The sequence below is a fragment of the Plodia interpunctella genome, chromosome 12 (assembly GCF_027563975.2).
Source record: "Plodia interpunctella isolate USDA-ARS_2022_Savannah chromosome 12, ilPloInte3.2, whole genome shotgun sequence".
NCBI classification, from domain to species: domain Eukaryota; kingdom Metazoa; phylum Arthropoda; class Insecta; order Lepidoptera; family Pyralidae; genus Plodia; species Plodia interpunctella.
In genome coordinates this window covers 9427843-9440297 of record NC_071305.1, presented here as the reverse complement: position 1 = coordinate 9440297, position 12455 = coordinate 9427843, and the positions used below count along the sequence as shown (strand labels likewise).

Below are 12455 nucleotides of genomic sequence, written 5' to 3'. Positions count from 1 at the left end.
ACATATACTGGTTTTGAATATTTAAGTATTAATAAGAGGGTTTGATGAGTGCGATCTGACCTCTGAATGAAACTTCCGTTTTTTCATTCCGAACCCAAGGCTCCCCTGAAAGATACCCATTGGGGTGCCGGATTTTACTATGTTAAACATCAGTCATAGTCTGGTCGATTGTGGTTGGAATTCCCAGGAACGATGTTTATTAATTAGCATTCGTTTCAATATGCTGAGTTGGTTGCGATGTTTTCCATTTTTTCCTTGTCGGAATTTCCTATTTATCATTTACTTTTGATGATATTAGTTAGGTTTACGTGACTGAACTGTTGTAACATGAGGATTAAAATTTCGTGTCGCCAAAAGAAAAAAAAAACCGTTTCTTTAATTTGCATAGGATTCTAATCGAACACATTCAATTGCATGTGAACGTCGGATGGGTCTAATCAGCATATAAATTGTTTTTTTTTGTTGTTTAATTTAAACCAGAACGTGTATATGGTCCTTTAAATTTAAAATTTCCTTTAAAAACAATTGATGCATTGCATTCTTTACCGTTGAAAAAAACCATAATGCTCATCAGGCTGACCAACTTTTGTTAAGGCGCTTTTGTCAATCTGTTATAAGTATTATATATATATAGTGAAGCGGGTCTGTTGGAGTTCATCATCAGGTGTTCCATATCTTCGATTTTTATACGTCATCAGAAAAAGCTCATCAGGGCGAACAATTTGTGTTAAGGTGACTTTTCTATATTTCCTACAGTTTAGCTGGTCTTTGTAGGTTCTACTAGAGCTGTTCCAGTTTCCAAAATAAATTATGCCCTATATGTTGACCAGGCTTTATAGCTATACAACAAAAAAGTTTCATTCAAATTCGTCCAGTAGATCCAGAGATTATCGTGTGCAAACAGAATTTTTTTTTTAATTTTTATTCTATTACTGATTCTCTATCGATCTCAATTTTTTTTTTTATTTAAATATCTTCAATGTACACAAACACTTTTTTTACTGTTTTATTATATGTATTGATGAAAATAAAATTCTATAAATGAACAAGTACCTAACTACAGCCAAATCGGTATAGCGTTATAGTAATATTAAACGTAATAAAAAATACACGCGCATACATAGTAACGGGACTCTGTGTCCCCCGTTGAAAACGACCCACACCGCGACCGCTCACAATCTGTCACATCATCATTATCAACCATTTATTGCCCAACGCACCTTTCATTTCCTTTCCACAGTCAAAGTTATTCAAGATCATTCTAATGTTGTTGCCATGGCTTTATCAGGACGTCACACAGAAAACGAGAGTGGGTGTTATCGGCGCAACGTCGCGTCACACCATTAGGCTTAGTCCCACGTCAACGTTGCGCAAACTCCTCTAAAAACAACAATGGTTAGACATGACGTGGGCCAATTTGGGTTTTATGACATCACGCCTTTGCCTTCGTAAATAATAGAACTTATGAAGATGATATCAATCGATGGTGTTCTAATTCCAACTAGAGATTTTGTCATCGAACAGTCTGCAATTATGTCGTAATTCATATTAATTTTAGTTTATTTGTCAACTAGCAACAAGTATTCTAAACTACCATAAATTTATTATCAATTTTATAGACAATAATAAATGTAAAACTTTGAATACTGAAGTGTTGATGCATTGAAATGCATGTTGACTTTTTATACTAGCTTGATAAAACTGTGTTAACTCCGAATGATTTGTCATTAATCTGAATAAATATCTAAAGAATACAACATAAATTTAATAAACAAGACGAGTGCAAAGTTCGAACAGTATCTGTACGGTGGAAAGCAAAACAAGCAACTCAATTCTTTTTAAATTCGCTACATAGATATGTCACGTTGCATATTTGCTGGCTTATTCACGGTTGACTGTATTAGTAAATGACAAGGACACGGCGAAATCTGCGGACGCAGTTGTTACTAACTCGATTTAGGATGTAACTATTGAGTTGCGAATAGAAACAGACGCGGCATTGATATACGAGTATGTTAAAAGCTTTTATTCAACTTGCAATGTAACTGTAAATTTTATGAACATTTAATCAATTATATGATACAAGATGTGATGGAAAAGAATACTTTTACAATATGAGAAGAAGCAACTGGCACATTCTGCGTTTTTCTTTCGCTGCCAGACCAGCATCCATATGGTGCATAAAGTAAAAGTACTTCCCAATGCCAAATGCCGCATCCATCGCAGTCCGGAGCCGCGTGAGATCAGTGAGTCACCGTAGGCCGTTGCCACATCAGCTGACTCATTGACTGCCGGCATTGGGAGTGGGAAAACCATTGTTTCCCACTCCGCGTCCACAAAATTAAACACGCGGCGACGAATATATCTTGTTTTATAAGAAGTTTCCATTTATCATTGATTGTGATGGATAAGGGAAACATTATTTGCTTCTTTGTCCAGCAAATATAAAAATAAGAAATATTTCGTATCGCTCAAATATACAAACTACTAGGTACACATATGGTCTATCTCATTGTTGAAACATTTTCTTCTGGTTTTTGTTTTGTTCACGCTCCGACTTAATTGGTTCTAACCGACCAACAGAACGGGATGCATGTAAAAGAATAGGAAAGCCGTAATGCTTTATTTTGCTTTTCATTCTTGTATGTCACTGCATCCCTTTCTGTCCAACCAAGTCGGATCGTCTATTACAAGTTTAAGCATTGAAATTACCAATCTTTGCGCACATTGAGATCCCTTTGCAATTAATCGCACAGATAAACATTTCACACATTATCTGACGCTCACAATCTTATTAATCCTTCAATGATCATAAACTGTTTATCACCATTTTGGTTCATTTTTTATCCCCCGACGCAAAAAGAGGGGTGTTATAAGTTTGACCGGTTAAGTGTGTCTGTCTGTCTGTTTGTGTACGTGGCACCGTAGCTCATCAACGGGTGAACCGATTTGGATGCGGTTTTTTTTATTTGATAGCTAATTTTTATGCGGTGGTCTTAGATATGTTTGATCAAAATCGGTTTAGCCATTCAAAAGTTGTAGCGAAATGAATATTGAAAGTCGGGGGATTTTTAATTTGTCTAACAAAAAACTTGTCCAGTATTCTACGGACGTGTAACATTTTTTTCCGGCTGGCTGGGCCCGTGTGACACATCCGCAATCCCACGCGATTACACTGCTGCTAGGTCAAACCTATTTTCGTATTCCACACTACGTGAATCTTGTATAATAAACTGCATGTCAAGTTACCCTGTACAGCCTTTTATGCCGCGTTAATAGAAGCGAGTTCGTTATAAATTGGGTCTATTTGCTGTAGATTGTACGGTATCTATTGTAAACACTTGGGATGGGAATGTTTTTTTTACAGCGTGGTACTCTGTTGGTGAATGGGTGATTAAGTAAAGAAATTCCTCTCAATATACATGGCAGCAAACTGTAAATGAAAGAATTGATTACGACGAATCGGGCAAGTTATCACGTAAAATTCAAAAGGTTTTTACACTGATATAGCCCACAAAAGCGATAAAATTTCACACCAGGCTCATTTTCCGGGAATATCGCTCGGATATAAATTAAATACTTCAAAATGCAAGGTAAAGCGTATTTTTTCGTAAATTCCCCAAAAGCAACAGGCAACAAGTAGGCAATTGAGGCATAATGAAGCGTTCATTAAATCGACGGTATCACGGAAAATTCCAGAATATTTCGTAAGACCAGTCAGCTGATCGCGCCATGCACGACCCAGCATTGTACATTGTGATGATTCAGTACTGTTTTCAAACAAAAGTCAATATATTTATACATAGAAGTGACATCTTTTATAATATCACGAGTAAATATTGTCATAGCATTTATTTATCTACATCCGTACTGCTTTAGACTTTGTATAGTCTAGAGCTAAAATTCCTTAGGCTTGCGATGTCATCCCTCTATTATGTTTGAGCTACGCGATGGCTGACCCATGCGCTTGTGAGAAATAACTATTTAATATAAAAATTGACGAGAAGAAGTGCCTGTGAAGGTCTAATTTCTGAATAAATGATTTGAATTTCATCGAAAATATTTGGGTTGGCATCAAACCAAGAGGAAGAAGAAATAAAAGAATACGAAAGGTACCCAAAAGCAATAGCAGAAAAACGAAAAAGAGTGGAGTATCTATTTTATTAGAAAGATCCCATTTTTTGAGTGTCTGTGAACTTGGCATACCAAGTTATAGAATATCAAAGTTTAATTGGAGTTCTAATTGCATCCACATGAGTTCTATAGTTCCTGACACATTTCAAGAATAGTTCTGGCGTTTATCAATAAAAAAAAATTTTTGAAAAAATGATATGCTAAGTTCCGGTAGCATATCATTTTCTAAAAAACTAATATTAAATAATCAAAATCGATAAACACGGGATATATAAATAGTTCCTCATATATATTATAAATAGTTCTGCATTATTAAAGTAAAAAAAAAAATATCAAAGTTTATATATATATCGACGACATGCTACTATAAAAAAGAATAATATTTTGCTCAATGCTTACTATATTGATAGTAATCATATAAAAAATAGTTTCAAAAATGAAATTAAATGAATAAATAAATATATCACCAAAAAAGAAAAACGCCATGTAACAAAATAGCAGCATAGTAAATTAGAAGGTTATTTGGAGAAATGCCGAAATAACACAAATATATCAAAATGTTTTGGATCGACGATAAACGTAATTTCAAGAGTAGTAAAATATTGAAAAACACAATCAGCATTTTTCTCCGAGCTCTATTCCCAGAAAAAATAGTAGTTAGTATATCACACTTGAATATTAGAAAATTAGAAATTTTACTAGATGATATTCGAAAAATCTTAAAAAAATGTTCTGGTTACCCAAGAACCTAGAACTCCGCGGATTATAAAACAACACTAGTATATCAACAAACAACAACAAGTATTTCAACCAGAACTCTTTAAAAAATATCAGCATATCACACTTGAATATTGGAAAGTTAGAAATTTTACTAGATGATATTCGAAAATTCTTAAAAATATGTTCTGGTTACCCAGGAACCTAGAACTCCGCGGATTATAAAACAACACTAGTATATCAATAATTATCAACAAGAATTTCAACCAGAACTCTTTAAAAAATATCAGCATATCACACTTGAATATTGGAAAGTTAGAAATATTACTAGATGATATTCGAAAATTCTTAAAAATATGTTCTGGTTACCCAGGAACCTAGAACTCCGCGGATTATAAAACAACACTAGTATATCAACAAAGAACAATAAGTATTTCAATCAGAACTCTTAAAAAAATATCAGCATATCACACTTGAATATTGGAAAGTTAGAAATTTTACTACTATTTTTTTAGATGATATTCAAAAATTCATCAAAATATGTTCTGGTTACTCAGGAACCTAGAACTCCGCGGATTATAAAACAACACTAGTATATCAACAAATAACAACAAGTATTTCAACCAGAACTCTAAAAAAAACATCAGCATATCACACTTGAATATTGGAATGTTAGAAATTTTACTACTATTTTTTTAGATGATATTCAAAAATTCTTAAAAATATGTTCTGGTTACCCAGGAACCTAGAACTCCGCGGATTATAAAACAACACTAGTATATCAATAAATAACAACAAGTATTTCAATCAGAACTCTTAAAAAAATATCTGCATATCACACTTGAATATTGGAAAGTTAGAAATTTTACTAGATGATATTCGAAAAATCTTAAAAAAATGTTGTGGTTACCCAGGAACCTAGAACTCCGCGGATTATAAAACAACACTAGTATATCAATAATTATCAACAAGAATTTCAACCAGAACTCTTTAAAAAATATCAGCATATCACACTTGAATATTGGAAAGTTAGAAATTTTACTAGATGATATTCGAAAATTCTTAAAAATATGTTCTGGTTACCCAGGAACCTAGAACTCCGCGGATTATAAAACAACACTAGTATATCAACAAAGAACAATAAGTATTTCAATCAGAACTCTTAAAAAAATATCAGCATATCACACTTGAATATTGGAAAGTTAGAAATTTTACTAGATGATATTCGAAAATTCTTAAAAATATGTTCTGGTTACCCAGGAACCTAGAACTCCGCGGATTATAAAACAAAACTAGTATATCAATAAATAACAACAAGTATTTCAACCAGAACTCTTTAAAAAATATCAGCATATCACACTTGAATATTGGAAGTTAGAAATTTTACTAGATGATATTCGAAAAATCTTAAAAAAATGTTCTGGTTACCCAGGAACCTAGAACTCCGCGGATTATAAAACAACACTAGTATATCAATAACTATCAACAAGAATTTCAACCAGAACTCTTTAAAAAATATCAGCATATCACACTTGAATATTGGAAAGTTAGAAATTTTACTAGATGATATTCGAAAAATCTTAAAAAAATGTTGTGGTTACCCAGGTACTTCCGAATTTTCCAGGTATTTTCGAATATCATCTAGTAAAATTTCTAACTTTCCAATATTCAAGTGTGATATGCTGATAGTTTTTAAAGAGTTCTGGTTGAAATACTTATTGTTCTTTGTTAATATACTAGTGTTGTTTTATAATCCGCGGAGTTCTAGGTTCCTGGGTAACCAGAACATATTTTTAAGAATTTTCGAATATCATCTAGTAAAATTTCTAACTTTCCAATATTGAAGTGTGATATGCAGATATTTTTTAAAGAGTTCTGGTTGAAATTCTTGTTGATAATTATTGATATACTAGTGTTGTTTTATAATCCGCGGAGTTCTAGGTTCCTGGGTAACCAGAACATTTTTTTAAGATTTTTCGAATATCATCTAGTAAAATTTCTAACTTTCCAATATTCAAGTGTGATATGCTGATGTTTTTTTTAGAGTTCTGGTTGAAATACTTATTGTTGTTTGTTGATATACTAGTGTTGTTTTATAATCCGGGGAGTTCTAGGTTCCTGGGTAACCACAACATTTTTTTAAGATTTTTCGAATATCATCTAGTAAAATTTCTAACTTTCCAATATTCAAGTGTGATATGCTGATGTTTTTTTTAGAGTTTTGGTTGAAATACTTATTGTTATTTGTTGATATACTAGTGTTGTTTTATAATCCGCGGAGTTCTAGGTTCCTGGGTAACCAGAACATATTTTTAATAATTTTCGAATATCATCTAGTAAAATTTCTAACTTTCCAATATTCAAGTGTGATATGCTGATATTTTTTAAGAGTTCTGATTGAAATACTTGTTGTTATTTATTGATATACTAGTGTTGTTTTATAATCCGCGGAGTTCTAGGTTCCTGGGTAACCAGATCATATTTTTAAGAATTTTTGAATATCATCTAAAAAAATAGTAGTAAAATTTCTAACATTCCAATATTCAAGTGTGATATGCTGATGTTTTTTTTAGAGTTCTGGTTGAAATACTTGTTGTTGTTTGTTGATATACTAGTGTTGTTTTATAATCCGCGGAGTTCTAGGTTCCTGGGTAACCAGAACATATTTTTAAGAATTTTCGAATATCATCTAGTTTAATTTCTAACTTTCCAATATTCAAGTGTGATATGCTGATTTTTTTAAAGAGTTCTGATTGAAATTCTTATTCTTATTTATTGATATATTAGTGTTGTTTTATAATCCGCGGAGTTCTAGGTTCTTGGGTAACCAGAACATTTTTTTAAGATTTTTCGAATATCATCTAGTAAAATTTCTAACTTTCCAATATTCAAGTGTGATATGCTGATGTTTTTTTTAGAGTTCTGGTTGAAATACTTGTTGTTGTTTGTTGATATACTAGTGTTGTTTTATAATCCGCGGAGTTCTAGGTTCCTGGGTAACCAGAACATATTTTTAAGAATTTTCGAATATCATCTAGTTAAATTTCTAACTTTCCAATATTCAAGTGTGATATGCTGATGTTTTTTTTAGAGTTCTGGTTGAAATACTTGTTGTTCTTTGTTGATATACTAGTGTTGTTTTATAATCCGCGGAGTTCTAGGTTCCTGGGTAACCAGAACATATTTTTAAGAATTTTTGAATATCATCTAAAAAAATAGTAGTAAAATTTCTAACTTTCCAATATTCAAGTGTGATATGCTGATGTTTTTTTTAGAGTTCTGGTTGAAATACTTGTTGTTATTTATTGATATACTAGTGTTGTTTTATAATCCGCGGAGTTCTAGGTTCCTGGATAACCACAACATTTTTTTAAGATTTTTCGAATATCATCTAGTAAAATTTCTAACTTTCCAATATTCAAGTGTGATATGCTGATATTTTTTTTAGAGTTCTGGTTGAAATACTTGTTGTTCTTTGTTGATATACTAGTGTTGTTTTATAATCCGCGGAGTTCTAGGTTCCTGGGTAAGCAGAACATTTTTTTAAGATTTTTCGAATATCATCTAGTAAAATTTCTAACTTTCCAATATTCAAGTGTGATATGCCGATATTTTTTAAAGAATTCTGGTTGAAATTCTTATTGATAATTAATGATATACTAGTGTTGTTTTATAATCCGCGGAGTTCTAGGTTCCTGGGTAACCAGAACATATTTTTAATAATTTTCGAATATCATCTAGTAAAATTTCTAACTTTCCAATATTCAAGTGTGATATGCTGATATTTTTTAAGAGTTCTGATTGAAATACTTGTTGTTATTTATTGATATACTAGTGTTGTTTTATAATCCGCGGAGTTCTAGGTTCCTGGGTAACCAGAACATATTTTTAAGAATTTTTGAATATCATCTAAAAAAATAGTAGTAAAATTTCTAACATTCCAATATTCAAGTGTGATATGCTGATGTTTTTTTTAGAGTTCTGGTTGAAATACTTGTTGTTGTTTGTTGATATACTAGTGTTGTTTTATAATCCGCGGAGTTCTAGGTTCCTGGGTAACCAGAACATATTTTTAAGAATTTTCGAATATCATCTAGTAAAATTTCTAACTTTCCAATATTCAGGTGTGATATGCTGATATTTTTTAAAGAGTTCTGGTTGAAATACTTATTGTTCTTTGTTAATATACTAGTGTTGTTTTATAATCCGCGGAGTTCTAGGTTCCTGGGTAAGCAGAACATTTTTTTAAGATTTTTCGAATATCATCTAGTAAAATTTCTAACTTTCCAATATTCAAGTGTGATATGCTGATATTTTTTAAAGAGTTCTGGTTGAAATACTTATTGTTCTTTGTTAATATACTAGTGTTGTTTTATAATCCGCGGAGTTCTAGGTTCCTAGGTAACCAGAACATATTTTTAAGAATTTTCGAATATCATCTAGTAAAATTTCTAACATTCCAATTATTCAAGTGTGATATGCTGATGTTTTTTTTAGAGTTCTGGTTGAAATACTTGTTGTTGTTTGTTGATATACTAGTGTTGTTTTATAATCCGCGGAGTTCTAGGTTCCTAGGTAACCAGAACATATTTTTAAGAATTTTCGAATATCATCTAGTAAAATTTCTAACTTTCCAATATTCAGGTGTGATATGCTGATATTTTTTAAAGAGTTCTGGTTGAAATACTTGTTGTTGTTTGTTGATATACTAGTGTTGTTTTATAATCCGCGGAGTTCTAGGTTCCTGGGTAACCAGAACATATTTTTAAGAATTTTCGAATATCATCTAGTAAAATTTCTAACTTTCCAATATTCAGGTGTGATATGCTGATATTTTTTAAAGAGTTCTGGTTGAAATACTTGTTGTTGTTTGTTGATATACTAGTGTTGTTTTATAATCCGCGGAGTTCTAGGTTCCTGGGTAACCAGAACATATTTTTAATAATTTTCGAATATCATCTAGTAAAATTTCTAACTTTCCAATATTCAAGTGTGATATGCTGATATTTTTTAAGAGTTCTGATTGAAATACTTGTTGTTATTTATTGATATACTAGTGTTGTTTTATAATCCGCGGAGTTCTAGGTTCCTGGGTAACCAGAACATATTTTTAAGAATTTTTGAATATCATCTAAAAAAATAGTAGTAAAATTTCTAACATTCCAATATTCAAGTGTGATATGCTGATGTTTTTTTTAGAGTTCTGGTTGAAATACTTGTTGTTGTTTATTGATATACTAGTGTTGTTTTATAATCCGCGGAGTTCTAGGTTCCTGGGTAACCAGAACATATTTTTAAGAATTTTCGAATATCATCTAGTTTAATTTCTAACTTTCCAATATTCAAGTGTGATATGCTGATTTTTTTAAAGAGTTCTGATTGAAATTCTTATTCTTATTTATTGATATATTAGTGTTGTTTTATAATCCGCGGAGTTCTAGGTTCTTGGGTAACCAGAACATTTTTTTAAGATTTTTCGAATATCATCTAGTAAAATTTCTAACTTTCCAATATTCAAGTGTGATATGCTGATGTTTTTTTTAGAGTTCTGGTTGAAATACTTGTTGTTGTTTGTTGATATACTAGTGTTGTTTTATAATCCGCGGAGTTCTAGGTTCCTGGGTAACCAGAACATATTTTTAAGAATTTTCGAATATCTTCTAGTAAAATTTCTAACTTTCCAATATTCAAGTGTGATATGCTGATATTTTTTTAAGAGTTCTGATTGAAATACTTGTTGTTATTTATTGATATACTAGTGTTGTTTTATAATCCGCGGAGTTCTAGGTTCCTGGGTAACCAGAACATATTTTTAAGAATTTTTGAATATCATCTAAAAAAATAGTAGTAAAATTTCTAACATTCCAATATTCAAGTGTGATATGCTGATGTTTTTTTTAGAGTTCTGGTTGAAATACTTGTTGTTGTTTGTTGATATACTAGTGTTGTTTTATAATCCGCGGAGTTCTAGGTTCCTGGGTAACCAGAACATATTTTTAAGAATTTTCGAATATCATCTAGTTTAATTTCTAACTTTCCAATATTCAAGTGTGATATGCTGATTTTTTTAAAGAGTTCTGATTGAAATTCTTATTCTTATTTATTGATATATTAGTGTTGTTTTATAATCCGCGGAGTTCTAGGTTCTTGGGTAACCAGAACATTTTTTTAAGATTTTTCGAATATCATCTAGTAAAATTTCTAACTTTCCAATATTCAAGTGTGATATGCTGATGTTTTTTTTAGAGTTCTGGTTGAAATACTTGTTGTTATTTGTTGATATACTAGTGTTGTTTTATAATCCGCGGAGTTCTAGGTTCCTGGGTAACCAGAACATATTTTTAAGAATTTTCGAATATCATCTAGTTAAATTTCTAACTTTCCAATATTCAAGTGTGATATGCTGATGTTTTTTTTAGAGTTCTGGTTGAAATACTTGTTGTTCTTTGTTGATATACTAGTGTTGTTTTATAATCCGCGGAGTTCTAGGTTCCTGGGTAACCAGAACATATTTTTAAGATTTTTCGAATATCATCTAGTAAAATTTCTAACTTTCCAATATTCAAGTGTGATATGCTGATATTTTTTAAAGAGTTCTGGTTGAAATTCTTATTGATAATTATTGATATACTAGTGTTGTTTTATAATCCGCGGAGTTCTAGGTTCCTGGGTAAGCAGAACATATTTTTAAGAATTTTCGAATATCATCTAGTAAAATTTCTAACATTCCAATATTCAAGTGTGATATGCTGATGTTTTTTTTAGAGTTCTGGTTGAAATACTTGTTGTTGTTTGTTGATATACTAGTGTTGTTTTATAATCCGCGGAGTTCTAGGTTCCTGGGTAACCAGAACATATTTTTAATAATTTTCGAATATCATCTAGTAAAATTTCTAACTTTCCAATATTCAAGTGTGATATGCTGATATTTTTTAAGAGTTCTGATTGAAATACTTGTTGTTATTTATTGATATACTAGTGTTGTTTTATAATCCGCGGAGTTCTAGGTTCCTGGGTAACCAGAACATATTTTTAAGAATTTTTGAATATCATCTAAAAAAATAGTAGTAAAATTTCTAACATTCCAATATTCAAGTGTGATATGCTGATGTTTTTTTTAGAGTTCTGGTTGAAATACTTGTTGTTGTTTGTTGATATACTAGTGTTGTTTTATAATCCGCGGAGTTCTAGGTTCCTGGGTAACCAGAACATATTTTTAAGAATTTTCGAATATCATCTAGTAAAATTTCTAACTTTCCAATATTCAGGTGTGATATGCTGATATTTTTTAAAGAGTTCTGGTTGAAATACTTATTGTTCTTTGTTAATATACTAGTGTTGTTTTATAATCCGCGGAGTTCTAGGTTCCTGGGTAAGCAGAACATTTTTTTAAGATTTTTCGAATATCATCTAGTAAAATTTCTAACTTTCCAATATTCAAGTGTGATATGCTGATATTTTTTAAAGAGTTCTGGTTGAAATACTTATTGTTCTTTGTTAATATACTAGTGTTGTTTTATAATCCGCGGAGTTCTAGGTTCCTAGGTAACCAGAACATATTTTTAAGAATTTTCGAATATCATCTAGTAAAATTTCTAACATTC

The 12455-nt window shown here is 31.1% G+C and overlaps 1 protein-coding gene across 5 annotated transcripts in view; it reads right to left on the bottom strand.

The window, feature by feature from the left end:
• mnb (minibrain) overlaps positions 1 to 12455 on the bottom strand; it is a 152838-nt gene that overhangs the window by 88283 nt on the left and 52100 nt on the right. The window lies entirely within an intron of this gene.